The sequence below is a fragment of the Melanerpes formicivorus genome, unplaced genomic scaffold (genome assembly GCF_026170545.1).
Source record: "Melanerpes formicivorus ecotype bairdi unplaced genomic scaffold, bMelFor1.0.p_v2 SCAF_3, whole genome shotgun sequence".
NCBI classification, from domain to species: domain Eukaryota; kingdom Metazoa; phylum Chordata; class Aves; order Piciformes; family Picidae; genus Melanerpes; species Melanerpes formicivorus.
The window spans coordinates 41041400-41064318 of NW_027142355.1; the positions used below are offsets into that span (position 1 = coordinate 41041400).

Here is a 22919-nt window from a genome sequence, read left to right on the forward strand (position 1 = left end):
AAGCCTGGCTGGTGACTGGACAGAGCAATTAGGGTGGAGAGGGCGCTAGGGGTATGTGACACCTCTGTGGTCCTCAGCCCTATAAAGTCTGCACTCCCAACTCTACTAACTCTACTTCCCTTCTCCCAGGTATTCTTTCTCTTCCATGTAGTGACTCTGCATGTTGCAATGTTCACCACATGGATATGTAGTAGCTCATACAGAAGAGGCCAGGAACTTCACACACAGAGCTAAGCATTTTCATCCAAGATGTTAAGTGTAATTGTGAAGCATACTCTTAACCCTCCTTGGTTCTAACCACAGTAGAACAAAAATGTGTTCATGTTGAAGGGAGGGGAGGTGTTCACCTGCTGTACTGTACTGGAGCTGATGATAAAATCAGAACTCAGTTTCTGATGCCATCAACTGGGCAAAGTTTAACCAGCACTGCAGGCAGTTAAAGCAATGATGCACTATATGTACAAAAGAGATAAAGCAACATTTGCAAGCAATACAGTTCTCAGCAGGGAGGATGGGAAGCACTGTTCAAGCACACCCCTGAAAGCAGAAGTTGAGTTCTTGACAGATAGAATTCTTTTCCCTCTCAGGGAGGACACTCTGTTCATTAGAGGGCTGCTGGTTGGGGTTTTTGGTAAGGGTTGGGGGCAGGGTATTTCTTGGAGGGTGTTGTTTGGTTTGCACATATGTGGACGTGTATCTAAGAAAATGCAGAGTGCAATTGCATAAAATGGCAGAGGTTCTGGAGTGGGGAACAGACAGGAAAATAGACATCTACTGCCTTGTGCAGCACAACCACACTCTTCCTCCAGAAGAGTCCATGTTGTGGTTCAGCATGTCCTTCACAGGCTGTCCTGCACCATGAATAATCCCCATGGGATGCAGAAACCAAACTCTCTTCACTCCTGTCTTTGCTCTGAGAGCTGACTCCAGACTGCAGGCTGCCATGCAGATGTCACTCACCTGACCAAATATTTTTGCACAGTTCCACGGTACATCCAATCACAAAGTACACTGCAACGTGACTGCCTCTGCCATGCCTGTGGTCACCTCTGTTGTAGGAGCAGAACAGGTAGGTAAACAAAGCATCTTATACTCTGAACCTGCAAGTTCTACTGCACTGCCCACCACTAGTTTTCCTCCTCTGCTGGGAAACCAACGATTGCAGTCTTTTTACTGACCATAAAGTACAGAAGCACTGTCTCTACCTGTGCCCTGTCACACTCTCCCTGCTGGAAGGAGTCAAAAATCTGCTTGTGGGGAGAATTAAGCATGCCAGAATGAAATAAGAATGGTTTCCCTGCTGCACAGAAGTATTTGCATGTATCAGCCATTCCCAGTCCTGAAAGCACTGATATAAAGGGATTACTTCTATTCATTGCTAGCAGAGAGGTTTTGGAACTACTCTTTTGTTGTCTGCAACTGTGCAGCTATTTGCTTATCACAGCCACTAGTTCATCTGGCACAGTGCAAGCACATGAGAAAAAGAAAAGGTGTCTAATGTAGAACCAATTAGCAGGAAGCCATGTCTGCTTGCTGTATCATTAAGACACAATTATCTGAACACGGCTAAGTGGCTGCAACACAACACACCACACAACCTTCGGGTTTATTATTCAGTGCAAATGGTTATTGACTAAACAAAGATTACTGTAATGCAGTCATCATAAACATTAATGATCACTCACCCTCAGCAACTGCTCTCCACGCTAATACACTGCACTGCACTCTAGTGTGGCAGAATTCTGTTGGGCTGAACTGATGCCTAACTAGCGCTGCCATCCCGAGGGACTCTGCACTTCCCCTTGCAGACAAGCACATTTTTAAGACTCTGTTTATTAATTAAATTAATCTGACAAGTTACTGGACAAAGGGTTGGTGCATGATGATAAAAAAGGAGTTTTAATTGCATAATTATTCACTGGGGATTCCTCTGCCTGGAATAAATTAGGGCTTTTAAAACAAATTAATATGCTGCTTCTATTTGTGCACCACAGGCTAATATTTCCAGCTCTTGACAAGAGGTAGCCATACCCAGCCTTACCATCACTCCTCCCACCTCCAAGCTGCACCACAATGAAATACTCCTGCAAAGCACAGGGGGAGAGTTCCAAAAGCCATTTTCTCAGCTGAATACAAAGCACATGTTTAGTCATAAATCTCCATTAAAAACCCAAGGTAACAGAACTTATTGTTCCACTGCTTCTCCATTTGTTTCTTAATCAGTGCACTGAAGACCCAGTTAGTTATTGGTTTGCCTGACACAATTATTTCTGCTTCTGGGGCTGGACTTGCTCTTTGAAGGTCCCTTCCAACCCCTAACATCCTATGGTCCTATGAGCCATTAATTCACCCCAAAAAATAAACTAAACCTCTTCCTCCTGGCCAGTTTATAAGTTACCCTAACTTACTGCACAAGGCAGGAAATTACCAACTGCAAAGCCTGGTGGTGTTCCACTTCAAGTGTTCAATGCATGATGGCCATGAAGCTGCCAGAGCAGACTAGTGAGTCTTCCCAATGAAGATTCAAGTCATTGATCTGGTTTTGTCAAGGAGCTTAGGAGGGACCAGTAGAGTTCAAATGTTTGAATAATCAAGCAGCAACAAGGAGCCACTTCAAATCTAACCTTGAACCCAACTTGCTTCCATATTCAATCTGTGTTAGATCTCCCCTCTGCTCCTATCAGCACATTCCACCTGCAGAATCTCAATCCTTAAAGCCACATCCCGTGGCAGATGTCTATAGATGCTCTGGAATGAAAACTCAACAAGAAGTCAAAAACAGTATCACATTTCAAGAGCTTGCAGCATCTGCTGCTATCTTGATGTTAGAATTGTAAAGACTAGGTTCAAAGGTTTGGGTTTTCCCTCATCTTGCCACCACAACTAAGACTCACTGGCAGAAAGAATTCTTGTATGGACAAAACTGCAGAATAACAGACTGCATTTGTCAGCCAAGGCTATGCAGGAATGAGAGCTACAGGGAGAACCAGAAAAGAGTGAGGAGATAGATGTTTACACACTAAACTCTGAAGGATGAAAGTCCTCTCCACCACCAACTACTCAAGCCTAAAGCTAGACTTAAAGTTTAAACTATGGGTAAAAGGTTCTTGTCTCAAGTTTGTTATACCCATGTCTTTTAGAGGTGATTGTCTTACCTGGTGAGGCATACAGACAGTGACCTCCAAAGACTAGCTAAAATCTGCATGGGAAGCATCTTGTGTCATGGTTCAATGATATCAAGTGTGACTTTAAAGTCCCCTGTACTGAATCAGAACACCTGAGGTGACATGAAAGGAAGAAGTGACACAGCATAAATGAGCTCAGCCAATTGCAATTTGTTCAAAGACTTTTGGCAGGCTAACTGGTTTCTAGCAGAAATATTTATGTGCCACCAAGTATCTCCTGTCCTCCTGAAGGTGACACTAGCAAAGATTTCTGCCTTTTCACTGCCTCCATGTGTCCTAACTAAACTGACAGAAATAGGACTCTGCATCACTGCATGACCTGCATCTAATTTTCACTGAGGGCTGATCTGCTTGCATGTATGTTTGGTAATATTGATCACGGAACCACTGCCTCATGAGGCTTCTACCCTGGAGACCTCATCATCCAAGAGTACCAGAAAGGTCCAGGAGGACCCTGGAAAATTGTAACTTTATTATTCAACTTCATAATTCTGCTCTCTCTTCACAAATTGGCAGCAAGGCTAACTGGCTCTCTTGTCTCCCTCCTTTCCACTCTCCAGAGGCAGGCTCTTACCTGGTAACCCTGCTGGAGTAGGCCTGTTTGTGGCCTTCAGAAGCCTGACTAATTTTCTCCTGAGCAATTATGGGCTGCTGAGGCCAGGCAGACAATGAGGGGGCCAGAACAAGCACTAGGGTTTGTGGTGCAGTCCAGCTGGGGGAAGGCTTTTGGTTTTTTTTCATAGAAACGCAGAATTGTCATGGTTGGAAGGGACCTCAAGGAAGGACACCTCACACTACATCAGGCTGCCCAGAGCCACATCCAGCCTGGCCTTAAAAACATCCAGGGATGAGGCTTCTATCACCTCCCTGGGCAACCTGTGCCAGTGTCTCACCACCCTCATGGGGAAGAGCTTCTTCCTAACATCCAATCTGAATCTACCCATTTCTATTTTCATTTCACTCCCCCTAGTCCTATCACCACCTGACACCCTCAAAAGCTCCTCACCAGCTTTCTTATAGCCCCCTTCAGATTCTGGAAGGCCACAATAAGGTCTCCTCAGAGCCTCAGAATAGAACAGACCAGACCAGGTCGGAAGAGACCTTCAAAATCATCACATCCAACCTATCATCCAACACCGCCTAATCAACTAAACCATGGCACCAAGCACCCTTCTCTTCTCCAGACTGAATAGTCCTAACTCAGTCTGTCCTCACAGGAGAGGTGCTCCAGCCCTCTGATCATCCCTGTGGCCTCATGTATCCTGTATGTGTATTAGGTGTTAATGTTTTGTGCATTCTGTGTTCTCCTGTGTATTTTGGAAGTCATTTGTCTGTATTCATGTACATTAAGGAGCAGTTCTCAGATAAAGGATTGCAGAAAACCACAGTAAGCAACAGCAGTAGCAGGCAGCTGAAATGATGACTTCTTATTAACTGGAGGCTGCTGTAGGACCTCAAACAAAACTCAATTTCATGAGAAGTTCATGTCAAACTCTTTGCTGTCATGGCACCTGGTTTATTACCTTTCTCTCTTTAATTGCACCCCCAAGCAGGCACAAATTATCATCTTAGGGAAAAAAACTCAATCAAAATTTCTTAACATCCACAAAAGAATAAATCCTATTTCCCCCTCAAGAGATCTAACCCTGGCAACATACTGAAGGAATGACACCCTTTAGGTCATCAATCTTCACAAAACAACTAGGAGACTCTTCAGAGGTACTCAAAAACACTGGCATCCAGTTCTTTTCTCACCTTTCAAACACATACCAGTCAATGGCTACACAAATCTGAAGCTAGGAGTGCACCAGTGCTACAGAGGCTCCAAGCCCTGATAGTGTTTCACAAGACCAACTGCTCATTCATCATTCTTCTGGCAGCACATCATAAGAAGAGAAAACAAAGAAAATTTACATGACTTACATGCCAAAATAAGCTTTAAGGTTGCTACAGTTTAGAGTGCTGTTAGAGGCTCAAGTACTCCTACAACAGAAGCAGCATGAAGGTCTGCACTAAACAGGGCACCGAGGACAACAATGGTTTTTACTGAACAGAAGAATGCAGCAGGGTTGAACAACAACTGATAGGTTTTCAGGCACTCAAGCTCTTCAGGTGACCTGAAAGAGAAGCTTGTGCACTCAGCAACTTACTGTGTTATGCACATTCCAACAGCATGCCCTTTGGTGTGTTTAATAAATATTTAATAAGCAGTATAGGAGCACAGAGTTTGAGGGGAAAAACAAAACAAGAGGACAAGCCAGCTGTGGAAACCAGCAAGGCCATACAGGAGAATGCAGAATTAACCAGGCTGGAAAAGACTTTCAAGATCATCAAGCCCAACCTATCACCCACCATCTAATCCACTAAACCATGGCACCAAGTGCCTCATCCAATCTCTTTTTAAATGCTTCCAGTGATGCTGACTCCACCACCTCCCTGGGCAGCACATTCCAATGGCAAATCACTCTTTCTGTGAATTTCTTCTTAACCTCCAGCCTAAACCTCCCCTGGCACAGCTTGAGACTGTGTCCTCTTGTTCTGGTGCTGGTTGCCTGGGAGAAGAGACCAACCCCCACCTGGCTACAACGTAGCTTCAGGGAGTTGTAGAGAGCAAGAAGGTCTCCCCTGAGCCTCCTCCTCTCCAGGCTAAGCAACCCCAGCTCCCTCAGCCTCTCCTCACAGGGCTGTGCTCCAAACCCCTCCCCAGCCTAGTTGCCCTTCAGAGGAGAGTAACATGCAAACTACTCATGTATGTAACAATCAGAAGTAAAGAAGGTTGTCAGGCAAGGTTCTTCTCCTCTAATTGCCATGACCTGAAGCTTTTAAGTATCTCTCTAGTTTTTCTTGAACAACATTTCTACCTTTTCAAAGGATGTGGACACAGCCTACCTCAGCAGAACTGCTACCAAACAGACTTGCTTTACCTGTGTGGTTGAGAAGGAAAACATTTTTCCTTTAGACTGTTTGATAAACTGGCTGTCTTCACCTCTGCTGTTGGCCATAGTCAAGCCACTTTTACTACCTAGGAAGAATTCAGGGCCAGGATGAAGAAGCTTTCCATTCTCTCAGAGACTCAAAGTTACACAGCAGCCACACACAAGTTAAAAAAAAAAAAGAAGGCCAAAAAAGGGCCGAAAAAACCCCACCCTGACAAGAAAAACTGAACCCAACAACCCCCCAGCCTTGCACAGTGCTTACCAGGTTAGTTTGCAGGAACAGTGACACACTGCAGTGAAGGGTTTTGGGAATGCCATGGAAGTAGCAAAACACCTACCAGCATATTCTGCCTCCTTCCAAAGATGAAGCTTTATCCTTCCCTCCACTTCTGTTTACACATTCAGAGCACCCCCCTGCAAGGCACACACTGTGCCTCACAGACACACAGCCCTCTGAGGCGCTCAGAGCGGCCACAAAGCAGCAGCTCAAGAGAAGTCCAGCTAACACCAACTGGGTGTTCAAGGTTTGCATGAATCAATGCCTCAAAGAAGCGTTAGCTGTTTGATTCACCCAGAAGTGGTTCTGCCACTCTTTACCCAGTCAGGTCTAACATACTGCTGCACCAGGAGAGGTTTAGGTTGGATGTTAGGAAGAAGTTCTATACAGAGAGAGTGATTGCCCATTGGAATGGGCTGCCTGGGGAGGTGGTGGAGTCACCATCACTGGAGGTGTTCAGGAGGAGACTTGATGGGGTGCTTGGTGCCATGGGTTAGCTGTTAGGGTGGGTTGGATTGGTTGATGGGTTGGACGCGATGATCTTGAAGGTCTCTTCCAACCTGGTTTGGTTTATTCTAATAAAGTTTATTCTATTCTAATACATTTTGCCTCAAAGCACTTTCACAGATTATCAGGACTACAAAAGAAATTTAGTTCTGCTCCCCTCAACCACAGCTGCTAGAGCCAGAATCTTCAACTTGTACCCTGCCCTGTACCCATCTGGGAGCTACTTGATGACAGCAAGTGGGACACTTCAAAGCAAGCAGACTATTCAGTGTCAGTAACTGCATGGTAGCAGAGCCCTTGATCAACTTCAGCTGAAAAGTATAATTTGGGGGGGAAGAAACATTGCTTTTTACTGACTGACACATGACTCCTTTGTCAGTATATTTAGCCAGACATCTGCATGCTTTCACAAGGTTTCTTAAACATTACTGCAATTCTTTTCTCACCATCTGACTTTAAAATCCCAAATTATCCCCCAGGCAGGGAAGGAGCACTTGGCTCCAGAGCCAATTCATTCACACATCCTGTCTGCTGGGAAAAAACTTCGTGAAAGAAATTAAAAAGAAACTGAAAGTTCAATTTATAATAATCCCATTGATAATAGCTGGGCCCCAGCAGGCTTGGGGCTAGGAGAGGCTGGTTTAACCCTTCAAAGGCTTCTGATAACTAAAATGACATTCCTACCCCAAAACATTTTACCTACTGTTGGTACAAAAGAGCAAAGACAACTCCAAGAAATGAAGGACTTTTCCCCATTGTACAATGGATATCTTTGTGCTGGTATTTCCTTGGTGCTTTTAATGGTTCCTACCTGGTAGTATTCTACACCTGAGAGATCCTCACACACTTCTGAGTAAACAAGCAGGCTCTTTGCAAGGAGCTTTTGCAGAAGAGAGTAAAGCATTTTGTAAGCAATGAAAAAAGAGGAGAGAAAGGTTACCAAGTTGTCAGAGGAAATAAGAAATGGAATATTGGAAGTTAATCACTATTAAATACATAAAATTAATTAGCTTTCAGTTTCATAGAACCATAGAATCAACATGGATTTAGGAAGGGCAGGGCCTGCCTCTCCAACCTGATCTCCTTCTATGCTCAGGTGACTGCCTGGTGGATGTGGGGCAGGCTGTGGATGTAGTCTGCCTGGACTTCAGCAAGGCCTTTGACACTCTCTCTGCCTCCCCTGCTCTCTCTTTCTCCATTCTCTCTCTTTATTTTCCTTCTTTCTCTGTTTTGTTTGTAGGTAATAAAGAGTCTCCTGTTGATGCATGACCTCATTTGTGCTTTACTTTCACTCACAAAACAACCATGTCTCCTTCCTGACTTCTGTCCTGTGACAGGGCTGTGCCACACTTCAGAATCTCAGCCACAAACTCAAACTCAAGCTTCATGCAGGTGGCATCTCACTCTTTAGACAGCTTCCAAAGTAAAAGGTCCCATGACACTACAGACTTCCATTAGTAACATCTACCAGAAGGGAAAGGAGGATTCAATGGAAACCAAGCCTGTAACACTTGTGACTTTTTTCATTGTTTCAATTAATTTGCAGATTCAGTAGGTGTAAACATATAAACCAAAATGTTTGCTGCACTTTTTAATATGTGCTAGATGTAATGGATAATAATAAAGATGAATGTGAAAAGTCTGTGACCAAAACCACCTGTGTTTCCAATTCCATGTAGGGCAGGTTATGCTTCTTCCACAGTTCAATGCCTTCGTAAAAGTAAGAAGGGACTCAGTAGCTTCATGTTCTGAATCATCTCTAGTTCTTCATAGCTATGGGATAAAAGATAGCACAAAGTACTTCAGGATGTAGTACCCAACACACTGGTTTCTCACTGTGCACATTATGGTGCATTTACAGACCTTATGCTCAGTAGTCCAACAAATGACACAGAAGAGGTTGTCTTTAATGCTCACACAAAGGTGGCTGTGCAGTTTTTCAGCTGTAGGCAGGAAAGTTTTCACTAGACCTGAATGTGTGTGTACACAAAGCAACAGAAGTTTGCTAGAGCACCCTTAGACAAAACAGGAAGAGCCTAGGTTGTATGGCACCAAAAAAGAGATGTGAATGTTTAGATTCTTCACAGAAGACCAGGAAAAAACAATACCAATAAAGATTACCTACTGTCTTGTAAACAACTTTGTAACTTTTTTCCTGTGCATCCCTTCTCACAGCCAGCCCAAGTTCCCCATGCTGCTCAGTGTGGCCTTGGCCATTAAAACCCTCGTAAGGCTGCAATGAGGGCATGCAAACACTCAAGAAATCTGTAAGAAGTTTAAAACAAGCAAATTTAAACTGAAGACTAAAGTGCTTCTCTGCAGAAATTGGGTCTGTTGCACTTGTTACAGGGCATCTCTCCTGCACTGTTCTGTCACCATGAGTCACTGTGTCAGAGAACATCACTGTATGACACAGAACAACTAATTCATAGAATGGTTTGCATTAGAGGGGACCTCCAAAGATCATCTAGCCCAATCCCCCTGCAGTGAGCAGGGACATCCTCTACCAAATCAGGTTGCTCAAAGCCCCATCCAGCCTGACCTTGAAAATCTCCGGGGATGGGACCTGAACTACCTTCCTCAGCAGTCTGTTCCAGCATTCTATCACCACCATGGTACAGAGTTTGTTCCTAATATCCAATCTAAAATTACACTTCTCTAATGCCAAACCATTGTCCCTCATCCTATCTCTACAGGCCTTTGTAAACAGCCCCTCTGCAGCCTTCTTGTAGGCCCCCTTCAGGTACTAGAAGGCTGCTATTAGGTCTCCTCAGAGCCTTCTCTTCTCCAAACTGGCTAACACTAGCTCCCTCAGCCTGTGGTGAATGTTCTTCTGGAAGTTTTGATGTTGAGCTTTACCACCACAATCCCACAGCATCACACCCCGGGCAGCATATTCCCTGATAGCTGTGTGAGCCATACAGAAAACAAAGCCTGAAGTCTTCAGCAGGCTCAATTTCAAAGTTAGCAAAACCTAGTGAAATGCAAGCACTGCACAGCTCAATGTCAGCTACAGCCTTTGCTAACAATTCAGTTACAAGAAACATTCCCAGAATGCGTTAATAAAAAAAGTATAAAAGCTGCCTTCAGAATGCACAAATCACAGAAAGTCCTTAAGTCAGACATCACCAGAGGGCAAGGAAGTTATACTGCTGGGGAGTTTGCTTTACTATGGCCAGGAATGGTACCACAGCCCAGCTGATGGCATCTGAAACTTCCAAGTCCCAGACCCTATTTTCAGTTCTTCACAACTTCTCTTCTGGGCTGAAATTTTCCAACCTCAAAAAAACCCAAACATGTAAGAGAGATGCTCAGGAAGGCTTACTAAGAAGGCCAAGTGAAAGAAATGGGATTTGAAAGAGATAAGAAAGAAAAGATGTAAGGAGAGAAGTTGAATGAGTTCCACCTGGGGATAATAAGCAGAAAATCCATGCCCACTAATGTAGCTTGAAATAAACCCCAAGATTGTTCTCTCAGCTTGCTCTATCAGTGTATCAGGTGTTACATCCTCTCACATTGCTTGGCCTCAGAAAGAACAACCAACCACTGCTATCAGTTAATCTATCACATCAAGACTCAGAAGTCCATAGAGCTAATGCTGAGATTCTGTCTGGATGGTGACTTGTACTGGTGTCTGTTGTTCTTACAGCAGAATTAATCATGGGGTTTTAAATTAGAGTTCATATACAGACACAAAGCCACAGAGTTTGTACACCAGAGTATCAGTGTGCTGCCTAGCCCTACTGAGCAAACCTTCAGGAATGACAGAGCAGCTTGTTTCAACAATGAGAATTTAGGCCCCTACACATCTGTGCAAATGTTTAATTACAGGCTAAGAACAGTATTTTTTCCTTCCCATGTAAATTTTTCTTCAGCTCCTGCACAGGAGATTCTGCTCTGAAGAATCACTTCATCTCTACTGAAAACATTGTTGTCTTCCCCTCTTGTTAAGTGATGTAGGGGATGCAGTCGATAGAGGCAAGACTTGCGTACAGGCAAGACAAGCAGGGATGGTCTCACAGCTGATATGCAGGTCTGGAACACATCTTTGTCTCTGCCAATGATTTCCAATGAGACACCTTTCCAGGCATTAACCAAAACTATTCTCCTAGAGTTGAAGACTACCTATAAGTTTGCCAAGAGATAACATGTAAGGAAGATGAACAGAGAAGTTCCCTCAGGAGGGCTGAGCCTAGATTGCTCCCCTTGACTGGCAGATCCATTTTCACCATTCAAGGAACAGGACAGAAATGTTTTCACCATTCAGGGAACAGGACAGAAATGTCAGCCTTACTTTTGGAATACTTTAAAATCATGGGAAAATAGTTAAATTAATAGCTATGTTTGGTTTTCCCTAAAACCTGAGAGAGAGAGAGAGATGCTTTGCTCTTCCAAGAGCTAAGAATAGGGAGACTAGTCTGACATAAGCAATTGGCTTGAAAAGAAAACTCAGTACAACCATGAGCCTACACAAAAACCCAAGTAAGGGCTGGAGTTCAGTGCTGAGTGCTTAACATTGGACACAGTCCTTGATTCTCAGAGGTGCCTGCAGCCCCAGTTGTAGTACATGGTAGCACTCATAAGATTCAGTCAGAATCATGGAGTTGTCAAGGCTGGAAAAGACCCCCAAGATCAAGTCCAACCATCACCCCAACACAACCAATGCCCACTGAACCATGTCTCAAAGTACCACACCTACATGCTTTTTGAACACCTGCAGGGATACTGACTCCAGTCCTTCCCTGGGCAGCCTGTTCCAATGCCACTCAGTAAAGAATTATTTCCTCATAGCCTATCTAAGCCTCCCTGCCAAAACTTGAGGCCATTTCCTCTAGTCCTATCGCTGTTTACTTGAGAGACCAACACCCACCTCACAACCACCTCCTTTCAGGTAGCTGCAGAGAGCAATGAGGTCTCCCCTCAGCCTTCTCTTCTCCGTATTAGACAAGCCCAGATTCCTCAGCTGCTCCTCAGAAGACCTGTTCTCTTGACCCTCAACAGCTTCACTGCCTTTCTCTGAACAAGTGCCAGCACCACAGGTTTCTCCTATGCTGCAGCACCCAAAACTGAACCCAGTAATCAGGCTGTGGCCTCAGCAGTGCTGAGCACAGGAGCACAATCACTTCCCTACTGCTCTTGGACACACTATTTTTCATACAGGCCATGATGTTGTTGGCCTTCTGGGCCACCTGGACACATTGCTGGCCCAAGTTAAACTGCCTGTCAACCAGCACCCCCAGGTCCTTTTCTGCCAGGCAGCTTTCCAGCCACTCTTCCCCAGGTATGTAGAATTGCCTGGGGTGGATGTGGCTCAGTGCTGTAGTCTGCCCAGCCTGCTGCGTGGAGCTCTCCCACCCTCGTGCAGAGCGGCACTCCTGCTCTGTGCAGTGTAACCTACAAACTTAACAACACTCAATCCACTCAGCCAGATCAGTGACAAAAATATTCAACAGGACTGGCCCCAGAACTGAGGAATTTCTTACAAATCCATGGCTTGTCCCATCACATCCTGTATTTGCCTGATTAGAGGATTCTTACTTCTTCTGCATTTGTCAGCTCATGCTACTTAGTCCCTGTCTGAAGGCAGGGCCTGCACACAGAATAGAATCAACCAGGTTGGAAAAGACCCTCCAGATCGAGTCCAACCTACTAGCCAACACCACTTAATCAACTAAACCATGGCACCACGTGCCTCATCCAGGCTCTTCCTAAACACCTCCAGTGATGGTGACTCCATCACCTCCCTGGGCAGCACATTCTAATGGCCAATCACTCTTTCTATGAAGGAAGAACTTCTTCCTAACATCCAACCTAAACCTCCCCTGACACACCTTGAGACTGTGTCCTCTTGTTCTGCTGCTGGTTGCCTGGGAGAAGAGACCAACCCCCACCTGGCTACAACCTCCCTTCAGGGTGTTGGAGAGAGCAAGAAGGTCTCCCCTGAGCCTCCTCTTCTCCAGGCTAAGCAACCCCAGCTCCCTCAGCCTCTCCTCACAGGGCTGTGCTCCAAACCCCTCCCCAGCTTTGTTGCCCTTCTCCAGACACGTTCCAGCAACTCAGCATCTTTCCTGAACTGAGGGGCCCAGAACTGGACACAGGACTCAAGGTGTGGCCTAACCAGTGCTGAGCACAGGGGCACAATGACTTCCCTGCTCCTGCTGGCCACACTGTTCCTGATGCAGGCCAGGATGCCATTGACCTTCTTGGCCCCCTGGGCACACTGCTGGCTCATGTTCAGCCTACCATCAACCAGTACCTCCACTCTCTTTAAAATACCTTGTATTTTGTAACAAAAGTGCTTCTTTTATTCAGGGCCAGGGAAAATTCTATGGTGCAACCAACCCACTCTTTAGTATGCTGACCACGCTAGCTGCCAGTCTCTCACCTAATGCAAAGAAAGCTTTTCTGACAACTGTCTCCTTGAAAAGGCACCAAGATGTCAGTTTTCAAGCTGTCAGGCTTGAACAGCATAAACACACAACAGAATTTGTGTCTTGTTATAGTAACATCCAGCAGTGTTGCTAAAATAAAATGAAACAAAACACAGATCTTTTGGCAATACTTTACAAAGTCCTCTGCATCTTCACTCTCAGGTACTGCCAAGTAAAGTTCTCCCTTCATCAGTACTTTTAGCCAAACATCCTCAAGGGTTCTTTTTGAGAAAAATATCCATTAAAACCAGTATGATTTTGGATTTTCCAGTTTTTCCTCCCTGCATTTACTTCATTGTTTAAATGTTGATACTGTCCACACAGGCTGCTTTGATAAGGACAAATTAAGGTTTTCCTAAATGTATAAATCCTAACCAGAACTCTTCATTCCTGGACGTGAAACAGCTGCTGCTTTTCTGCAGTTCAGCTGAGTCAGTGAAGTGGGGGATGTGCAGGGAAGCTGCTAGATGCACATTCTCCAAATGCCAAAGGGAGTCAGCCTCTGTGACTCCAGCCTCACATAACTCACACGCAGGTTGGATGTGGTTCCCACAGTCAGCCTGTGTCACCTTATTCCTCTGGCAGTGGTTTATGCTGGTGTGGAGGCTGGACACCCAAAAAAACCCACCTGTGGTGGGATGTGGTGAGCAGCCAGAACTACAACTAATGCTGGGGAGGTCATTCCCAGGCAATAGAATAGAATAGAATAGAATAGAATAGAATAGAATAGAATAGAATAGAATAGAATAGAATAGAATAGAATAGAATAGAATAGAATAGAATAGAATAGAATAGAATAGAATAGAATAGAATAGAATAGAATAGAATATAGACCAGACCAGACCAGACCAGGTTGGAAAAGACCTTCAAGATCATCGTGTCCAACCTATCATCCAACACCACCCAACCAACTAAACCATGCAACCAAGCACCCTGTCAAGTCCCCTCCTGAACACCTCCAGTGATGGTGACTCCACCACCTCCCCAGGCAGCCCATTCCAATGGCCAATCACTCTCTCTGTATAGAACTTCCTCCTCACCTCCACCCTAAACCTCCCCTGGCACAGCCTGAGACTGTGTCCTCTTGTTCTGGTACTTGTTGGCTGCTTGACCCATCCCTGAACAGCTGGATTCTCTAATTTGCACCTCTCAGAGCTCCATTTTACACCTCTACCCACAGCAAGGTCTTGGACTGTGATTTATATTGTCTGCAGGCTGACAATCCTTACTGTAGAGTTATAATGCTGGGGTCAGGATCACCAAAAAAACCCCAACCCCAACCCATTTATAACTGTAATTAAAAAGACATAATTCAATGTTAAATGAAATGGGAGTTCAGTTTCTGTGTCACAATGCCTTTTAAGCAATGACTGCTCTGTGGTAGTTTCTAAATCAAACTAATCCAGTCAGCACAGCAGGAACACAGCTACACTATGCACAGACCTGTGGTGGGTTGAAATTACCCCCCCAACTAATTGGAGACAATTACCCCCAAAAATAAATGTGCCAGACCAGCTCAGTTGGAAGCTAAGGAAGCTGTATTTACCAGCACACTCAAATCTAGACACAGGAAATGCAATGAATAGGTACAAAACATCCAATATTTACCATCTACAAACATAGTTTCATAGTTTCATTCAGGGTTGGAAGGGACCACAAGGATCATCTAGTTCCAACCCCCCTGCCATGGGCAGGGACACCCCACACTACATCAGCCTGGCCAGAGCCTCAGCCAGCCTGCCCTTAAACACCTCCAGGGAGGGGGCCTCAACCACCTCCCTGGACAACCCATTCCAGGGCTTCACCACTCTCATGGGGAAGAACTTCCTCCTCACATCTAGCCTGAATCTCCCCACCTCCAGCTTCATTCCATTCCCCCTAGTTCTATCACTACCTGAGATCCTCAGAAGTCCTTCCCCAGCCTTCCTGTAGCCCCCTTCAGATACTGGAAGGCCACAATTAGGTCACCTCGGAGCCTTCTCTTCTGCAGACTGAACAGCCCCAACTCCTTCAGTCTGTCCTCATAGGAGAGGAGCTCCAGCCCTCTGCTCATCCTTGTGGCCCTTCTCTGGACACCTTCCAGCACCTCCAGATCCCTCTTGTAATAGGGGCTCCAGAACTGGACACAGTACTCCAGGTGGGGTCTCACCAGGGCTGAGTAGAGGGGGAGAATCACCTCCCTCGACCTGCTAGCCACACTTCTCCTGATGCACACAAGAACCCCTCTGGACAGGAGCAGGGAGTTACCAACAGCTTCCCCCTCTCTGCTCCCTTTTTCCCCTGTACAAGGAACAAGAGAAAAAAGGAGAGAAAAGCAGAGAGTAGCTTGTTAGTACTTAGCCACCACAAAGAAATGCAGCCAAGGGCAGCAAGCCAGCCAGAAGCAACCAGTTGTATCTGCTAGAAAGAAAAAGTTAGTTGATACAACTAACTTTATGTTAGTGAGCAAACCAATGGGATCAGTTAGACCTTATTATCATTTTTGTGTCCAATGGTAATTTGTTTACATTCTACCACTTTCTACTCAATCTACAGACAACTTCCTAGGCATCAGCCTGAAACTGCCACAAGACCCACAACACCAAGGACTGTTGGCACTAAGTTACCTGAAAAAAAGAGAAATCACTGAAAAAATCTAAACCCAGTAAAACCCAATAGCCACACATGCATGTGGAATACCACTTAGCATAGCCACACCTCAGCTTCATGGCTCTATGCAGCTCCATTTAACAGCTCACAGGAGAGCACAAAACCCCACTGCTTACACAACTTCCCCAGCAGTACTATTATTAAACATTCATTCAATTCAGGAGAGCTTCTAAAATACAGTTCACATGCTCCCATGTTTATTTACTTTTTAAATTCCTGCTTTAACAATGAAAAACCACAAAGGAAATTCAGGTTTTTTTCACTTATCAAAGTTAGTTCTCTCCAGTGTTACCGCACGCATTTGTCTGAAGACACCAGAACAAGGGACCTGAGGAAAAGCAACTTAAACCAAACCTAATATTTTTGGTTACAGAAGCTTCACTGCCTGACTTAGATGTACTCTGAAACCTCCCAAAGTGCTAGATTTGAGGCCAAAATGGCATGCTCTGGTAGGCAGCATACCAAAGGTCTGTAACACAGCAGTGGCAAAAATCACGCTTAGACACCAGAACACCTTCCAAAAGCAGGGATCATCCCTCCTTGAAAGAGGCTTTGGAGCAGGCAGCAAGGCTCCCATGTAAAATGGCCCTGACTATTGCTCCACAAGCAGGTTTGTTCCTGCATCCAGCCACCTAGGCTGTACTTGCAAAAGTTAAAAGACAAGATGAAAAGAAGTTGAGCAATCATCCAGCTCAGAGACTAAGAGGCCAACAGCTCACCTGTGTTACAAAAAAACCAACAAACAAATTAACCAAACCAAAACAGCCCCTTAGAAAACCCCAAACAAACAAAGACAAACCCCCAGTAAGGTTATCAATACAACATCCAGTATGAAGGACAGGAAACTCCTAGCTGTGCACTCAGTTTTCCTGATGGGAAGGGGAAAGGCATCTAACTGGGAATGAGCCTTTCCTTTGATTGCAGGCAAGCTGCTTACCTTACCACAAGCATGGAAAGAGAGACAGCCTCCTTCGTCTGCCCTGAAGGATTTCAGCCTTTCTGAAGCCTTCTGCCAGGATGGGTTAAAGGGCAGCTGAATGGGGGAAAAATTTAGAAATCCTAATGGAAGCAAACAAGAGGAACTGGTTGCAGTCCACTCCCAGCCTACCACAGCTCCCCCACCCTCGAGGAGTTAAATCCACCTTAACTACACCTTGTGCCACCTTCCTCCAGGAAAACTTACTACAAAACAAGGTCATCTCTCAGGCATCTGGAAAAGGTCAGAATGAAGGTTGCACATGCAAACATGAGCTCAGCCCCTTGTGCACATGCACAGCAACACAGAATTAAATTACACGCCAAATATCCGACGCAACACGCACAGAAACACTGCTGAAAAGTGAACTACACCTATCTGTTATAAAAGAGGCAAAGAATTCATTTTCAAAGGACTGGTAACAAAGAGAAGGAAAGAAAACACTCTAAAAGCACAACGTATCATATAGGTTTTCATATCTATTATTCATACATACCTAAAGATATTGTTTAAGAGGTATCTTACGGTTTATAGTGTTGGATCTCAACATGCACAACCTGTACCATACCCAGACAACCACATAATGCTTACTGCAATCCTCACCCTATTTCCTCTGTCCCCCGTGAGGGTCTGTACCGATACACGCTACAGGTCAGCAACAGGAGTCATGCGGAACCTTTTGGTCCTGTTTTACATCAGTGGGGATTGCTATGAGTTCAATTTCGCCTACCTGCCATCAAAACCAGCCAACACATCCTATCCTAGTCATATCCTTGTGCAAATATTCGCGACAGTTCTCGGACTAAGGCACAAGCACCTCCTGCAACAGCTGTTACAGTACAAACCTGTCTCGTTACGAGGTTTGAGTCACACTGTTGTGGGAAACCGCAACAATGAAACTGTCCCGCACGAAGGACACGCCGAAAGCCTGCCCGACCGCGGCTGCCCCGTACCCGGCGGAGCAAAACCAGGCGCGGGACTGGGGGGGGAGGGGAGGGAAGGGCTGGGGGTGTTGGGAATCCCAGACCACCCAGGGGGCTGCATGGCACTTTCATCTGAAGGGCTGCGCAACAGATTGCTCTAAGGAGAAGCACAAAGAGGTTTGGCACACGCCTGCAGGTACCCATGCACACGCCTCCCAAGCGCGCTGTAGAAGAGTCGCCGCCAGGCGCCCGGAGCGCAGGGCCCCCACCGCGCTGCTCCGCCGCCCCCAACACCCACCCCGGATGTCAGTTTCTCCCCGACGGGAAGCCTCAGACCTCGCCGGCAGGACACCGTCGCCGCCCCGGGGAAACTGCTGCGGGCCCCGAGGATGAGAAGCCAGGGCAAGGCCACAAGGGTCAGCGAAGCCGGGACCCCTCCGTACTCACTGGGGCGGGCAGCCGGGCCGGCCTCGCGTACCTGACGGCGGCAGCGGGGCCCGCAGGCACCGCAGGCGCTCTTCGCGGCCAGGGCAAGGCGCACGAGCCGCGGCAGCGCCGCCCCCGGGCCGGCCTCACCTGCGCCTGGCCGGAGGAGGGGCGCGGCCGCGAGCCGGGGCACCGCCGACCCCCGAGAGGCGGCGGAGCAGGGGGCGGCTGCTGGGCAGCTGAGTCCCGGGGCGGGGCGGTGTGGAACCGAGCAGCGCTGACTGCAATGGAGGCGGTGGTCGAGGGGCTCAGGGGAAAGGCAGCGGCGCTCTCGTCGTCGGAGCCGGGCTGGTGGAGCAGGGTAGTGCGCTGGGGACTCGGGCCGCCCCACCCCCATCGTTCCACACGGGCGCAGGGACGGGGATGCGGCTTCTAGAGCGGATGCCGGAGGGTGTCGGAGGCTGCAGGGCTCCGGCCTTTCGGTTTCGATTCCTGCGGGTGTTGGAGGCAGAAGTCGAGAGGCGGCCCGGGGAGGGGGGTCTGCCCGCACCCATGGCCCCCTGCCCTCACCCATGGCCCCCTGCCCTCACCCATGGCCCCCTGCCCTCACCCATGGCCCCCTGCCCTCACCCATGGCCCCCTGCCCTCACCCATGGCCCCCTGCTCATCCCGCAGGCCTGCTGGGCGAACGAAGTGGGGAAACAAGACCAGGTGCGAGAGCAAGATGGGGAAATTAACCTGGGTTTATTGCCTCTATTGTTTAGGAGAAAAAAAGTCAATTCGGTGTTCAAGTTTTCGAGCCTTGCCCTCTGACTGCAGCGGGGAGGAATACACAGATTGACAAAGCTCCGGGGAGGGGGACCCACAGAAGGGGGGGATTCGTCCTTTGTTATTTATTTATTTATTAAAATGATGCAGAGAAGAGTTGGCTGTGGCCCCTCGCTGTAGGGCATGTGCCTGATGGCAGGCTCCAAGCTGCACGGTTTGGTGGTATTGCTCTCTGCCCAGCGAGTGAACTCACAGTGTCTGCCAGTGTCATTTTCCAGTCTGTGTGACCAACATTTATCTTTGCCACGTACCCTTTTTAACAAGTGTGTGACACCAGGTCTATGGAAGTGTCGAGGTCTATGAAAGAGTCCCCCCGCTGTTAGGAAAAGCCCACAGTACCAACTTAATCCTGCCGACTCCCAAGCTCTTTCATCTGCTAATTTCATGCTAGGAAATTGACATTGACAGTGAAAGAGTGGGAAGTAGGCTGAGCTAAAGCAATGTAAGTAAAAAACAACAGCAAAAAAAGCACAAACAAATCCAAACCCCTCACTGAGTCACAAATTGCGGGATGCTTCCACTGTTCTGGGAAAATCCTGCCAGGCTCACCCTCCGCCCGTTCTTCTGGTGACTGCTGTCAGAAACAGAGGCAATGGGGCATGCTGTCTGACCCAGTACCGCTGCCCTTACAAGTCTGGCTGCGTGGTATGCTCCTTGTGCTGCCTTTTACAAACAGAAATGGGCTCCTTGTGGACTCCTTCCTGCTTCTGAGGGATTAATTCATGCAGTATCTTCTCTTTCTTCTGTCCATCCCAAGGAGCCTCCTCCTCACCCCGCTTTTGTAGAATTAATAGGAATTTCTGCCAAGTGCAAACCTTTGTATGTTCTGTAATTAAATTGCATGTCGTTCCTCTTTCTCCTGTCTGCAGACTCATCCAATTGCTTCCACAGGGTATTTCAATCCTTTTCTGTGGCAACAGCAGGTCTTTGGTTTATGTCAGCAGCAAATTTCATTAGCACACTCATGTTTTTGTGCCAAGGTCGCTAATCAAATTCAAACTAATACTAGTTATGAGCTCAGTCCCTGTGGAACTGAATCAGTAGCCTCCTTCCATCTGGAGTTTCCCTTTCGGTTCAGGCTATTGTCCTTACTTTTAATTTCTTGCATTCATCCGCATCTCTCCATCTTAATTAATATTCTCTCGCATGACACACTCTCAAATGTTTTATTGATGTCCAGATAGATTTGATCTACTGTGTTCTCATTGTCTGAGCAAATGGTTTGTCAGACAAAGACACTGGTTTTGTCTGGTGTGTTCCATCCTTGGCAAAGTCCTGCTGCATTTTAACTCGTTTTTCATATACCTCTACCTCTTTAATCAGTGTTTCCTTTAGCATTTGTTCTAAAGCTTTGTGTATTAATGAGGTCAGATAAAAGAGGCTGTAGCTGCTTGGATCAGTCTGGGTGTTTTACCAAGTACAATTCTCATGCAAAAAGTCTCTGTGGACGTTTCAGTCTTTCCTGGGCCGCTCTGGCCAGCTGAAAGGAAGGCACAGCATGTCAGTGATTGATTTTAGACTAACCTCTCAGGCACCACAAGCCAAGTGGTGTGGCTTTTTACTTCAAAGCCCACCTCACAAGTGTCTTCTGCGAAACTACGTGGTCAGTGCCTAGTTTCCAGATTGAAGAGCAACAAAGTTGATGAGGGGTTTGGAACACAAGCCCTATGAGGAAAGACTGAGGGAGCTGGGCTTGCTCAGCCTGGAGAAGGGGAGACTCAGGGGTGACCTTATCACTCTCTACAACTACCTGAAGGGAGGTTGTAGACAGGCAGATGATGGTCTCTTCTCCCAGGCAGCCAGAACAAGAGGACACAGTCTCAGGCTGCACCAGGGGAGGTTCAGGCTGGATATTAGGAAGAAGTTCTATACAGAGAGAGTGATTGCCCATTGGAATGGGCTGCCTGGGGAGGAGGTGGAGTCGCCGTCATTGGAGGTGTTCAGGAGGAGACTTGATGGGGTGCTTGGTGCCATGGGTTAGCTGTTTGGGTGGGTTGGATTGGTTGATGGGTTGGACGTCATGATCTTGAAGGTCTCTTCCAACCTGGTCTGGTTTATTCTAAATAAATAAATACTTACAGTCTTGGTCTTAATGTTTTACCTTCACAGCCTGAATGCTCTGGTGTTGCGTTGCTTACACCTATTTTGTGTTTCACATGCTTTTCTTTATGCTTCTGCTCTCCTCTTTATGAACATGTCCAGTCAATGGATTCAGAATAAATCTTACTCTTTTAAAAGAAAATAATTTTGCTCATCTCCAGTTGCAGCCAACCACCACCTCCAAATGTGAGGGAGAAGTGAAGCTGATGGATTAACAAAGTATTATCTTTGTCCTACTAAACCCAGAGAGAGCTGTTCCTCCAGTGTTAGTTTGGTCTGAAAAGAGACCCTTTCCCACGAACTTTGCCACTTTCTTAATGAGCTCCCATTTGATAGGAGGTTGCAGACTGCTTTCTTCCAGATGGAGAAGACCATGGTGAGGTCCTTGCTGAGAGTGATACTGAATTTCTCAGAGCAGTAGTACAAATGGGAAGAGAGGAAGGCAGGTCCATTTTTTTAGCTGGACCCAGCAGTCCAGGGTGAGCCTTTTGCCTATTGTATCTCAGCACCTCTAAGTCATAGTATCATAGTATCAGTCAGGGTTGGAAGGGACCACAAGGATCATCTAGTTCCAACCCCCCTGCCATGGGCAGGGACACCCCACACTAGATCAGCCTGGCCACAGCCTCATCCAGCCTGGGCTTAAACACCTCCAGAGACAGGGCCCCAACCACCTCCCTGGACAACCCATTCCAGGGCTTCACCACTCTCATGGGGAAGAACTTCTTCCTTACCTCCAGCCTGAATCTCCCCACCTCCAGCTTCATTCCATTCCCCCTAGTCCTATCACTGCCTGAGATCCTGAGCAGTCCCTCCCCAGCCTTCCTGTAGCCCCCTTCAGATACTGGAAGGCCACAATTAGGTCAGCTCGGAGCCTTCTCTTCTCCAGACTGAACAGCCCCAACTCCTTCAGTCTGTCCTCATAGGAGAAGTGCTCCAGCCCTCTGCTCATCCTCCTGGCCCTTCTCTGGACACCTTCCAGCACCTCCAGATCCCTCTTGTAATAGGGGCTCCAGAACTGGAGGCAGTACTCCAGGTGGGGTCTCACCAGAGCGGAGCAGAGGGGGAGAATCTCCTCCCTTGCCCTGCTGGCTACACTTCTGATGCAGCCCAGGATCTGATTGGCTTTGTGAGCTTTTGTATGTCAGAATAAGCAGGTTGTTTAGAGGTAGCTTTGCATGGACCCCATCCCATAGCACTGACCTCCATTTGTAAAAGGAGATTATCTAGAAATGTGAAAGAGGGTAGCTTCCAGCCCCTGAGGTCTTCCAAGCAGCAACATTCCAACCTGAACAGCAATGATTGTGGGATTGTTATGGGATGACTTTGTTGTTGACTCAGCTGTTCAGCATCTTCCGTTGCGTCATTTTTACTGATGATAAATATTAGCTTTAGCTAAGCATAGACTAAACTTGGTCACAGAAAGCAAGTTTTACTGTCAAAACAGTGGAATGACAGCAGGCTGCTGTTTACTGTCAAGGTACAATAGGTGTGCATGGTGGGTTTCTGTGATAAGACTCAACACTGAGGCCAGCTGACCTTATGCAAACTGGAGGGAAGATCAACAGAAACAGCAAAGTTATGTTCTCAAGTAAGACTGTGCCATCTAACCAGGCAAAGCTTAATCAGTCATGCAACCTTTTCTTTGTTCAAAAGGGTCACAGGATGTTAGGGGTTGGAA

The 22919-nt window shown here is 46.7% G+C and overlaps 1 protein-coding gene across 3 annotated transcripts in view; it reads right to left on the reverse strand.

Annotated features, from left to right (window-relative positions):
- The window catches only part of ARHGAP8 (Rho GTPase activating protein 8), an 82222-nt gene extending 64001 nt beyond the window's left edge, over positions 1 to 18221 (reverse strand). Inside the window, exons 1-2 of one of the 3 annotated variants that reach the window (XM_068170697.1) lie at positions 18085 to 18104; positions 961 to 1049 (exon numbers count right to left, since the gene is read on the reverse strand). The gene's annotated coding sequence lies outside the window, so the exon portion shown is untranslated. Of the gene's footprint in view, positions 1 to 960; positions 1050 to 2041; positions 2068 to 18084; positions 18105 to 18182 lie in introns of those variants that run through there. The other 2 variants (XM_068170688.1, XM_068170687.1) reach the window with 2 other exon arrangements.
- Between the last annotated feature and the right edge of the window lie 4698 nt (positions 18222 to 22919).